The following is a 1,340-nucleotide window of genomic DNA, read 5'->3' as shown; positions in this document are numbered from 1 at the left end:
GGGAGCCGCCCCCCGCGCTCAGCGCCGTCCGCCTTTCCGCTGGGGCCGTGCCGGCGGCCCCAGGGGGCCGAGGCGAGAAGCGGCTGCGGCGGCGGTTTTCGCGGCGGCGGTGGCGGCCGCCGCCGCCGGGCGGGGTGGCCGGGTTCGCCCATCCGGCGCGGGCCGGTGGGCGGCCGCGCGTCGCCGGCTCGCGCTCCAGTGGCCGGCCGCGCTTCCTCCGGCGTCGGTGGAAGGCGGCGTCGGCGCCGAGGTTCGCCGGCGGGGCGAGAGGCGACCGTGGTGGGCGGAGCCGGCTCGTCGCAGCGCGGGCGCAGCCGGGCGTCCGGCTCCCGAGCGAAGGCGGGCAGGCGTCGCGGCCGGGCGTGCCGTAGCCTCCGGGGGGAGGCCGGTCCGAGCCCGGGCGCCTGGGCCGCCCCCGAAGCGCGCCAAGGGTGTGTGTGTGTGTGTTGCGTACGTTTCCCCAGGGTCGGTCGGGAGCGCGGGCTCCCCCGCCCTTTGGCCGCTCGGGGTTTTCCGTTGTTTTCCGTTTCCCCTGTGCTCGTACGGTCAAGCCGAGGCGAGGGCCTCTCCGTCGCGCCGCGTCGCGCCGCCGCGCCGCGCCCCCTCCGCGCGTGCGGAGGGGGGTGGGCGGCGGCGGGGCCGGCGGTCGGTCCGGCCGTCCTCAGAGAAGGGGCCGCTCTCGGCGAGCGGTCCCGGCCCCTCCGCGCGCGCGGGGCGGTGCCGAAACCGAGACAACTCTTAGCGGTGGATCACTCGGCTCGTGCGTCGATGAAGAACGCAGCTAGCTGCGAGAATTAATGTGAATTGCAGGACACATTGATCATCGACACTTCGAACGCACTCGCGGCCCCGGGTTCCTCCCGGGGCTACGCCTGTCTGAGCGTCGCTTTACGATCAATCGCCGTCTGCGCCGCCGAGCCCCCCCGCCCCAGCGCGGGGGGGGGGGGCCGGCGGGCCAGCAGCGGCGCGGCTGGGGTGCCTCGCAGGGCCGCGCGCGCGAGCGCGCGGGCCTTCGTCCCCCTAAATGGAGACTCGGGGAGCGCTCCGAAGCTCCCCGCTCCCGGAGAGCGCCTGCTGGACGGAGCTCGTCCCCGCCGGGCTATCGGCGGTGGGTTTGGGGAAGAGAGAGCGAGAGCGAGCTTCGGGGGAGGGAGGCGCGGGGCGGCGATGGCGCGGGCCTCGCCGCCGGCCTCCCGCGCGGGCGTCTGTCTGCGGGTGGGCACCGCGGGGGTGCCGTGCCGCACTGACGCGCGCGCGTGCGTGTGCCGGTGGGTGGGGGACGGGGGCGGTGGCGGTGGACGCCCCCGTCTGTCCCCCGTCCGCGCCGCCCCTGCCCCGGT

General features: G+C 77.4%; 1 non-coding gene across 1 annotated transcript; it reads left to right on the top strand.

Moving 5' to 3' along the window:
- The first annotated feature begins 733 nt into the window (after positions 1–733).
- LOC142358993 (5.8S ribosomal RNA) lies at positions 734–886 on the top strand. The gene has a single exon (XR_012762025.1). It is a non-coding gene; the product is annotated as a 5.8S ribosomal RNA (ribosomal RNA).
- The last annotated feature ends 454 nt before the right edge of the window (positions 887–1,340 follow it).

Source organism: Opisthocomus hoazin, unplaced genomic scaffold (assembly GCF_030867145.1).
Source record: "Opisthocomus hoazin isolate bOpiHoa1 unplaced genomic scaffold, bOpiHoa1.hap1 HAP1_SCAFFOLD_126, whole genome shotgun sequence".
NCBI classification, from domain to species: Eukaryota; Metazoa; Chordata; class Aves; order Opisthocomiformes; family Opisthocomidae; genus Opisthocomus; species Opisthocomus hoazin.
The sequence above is the reverse complement of the archived record's forward strand: the minus strand, read 5'-3'. Positions and strand labels throughout refer to the sequence as shown.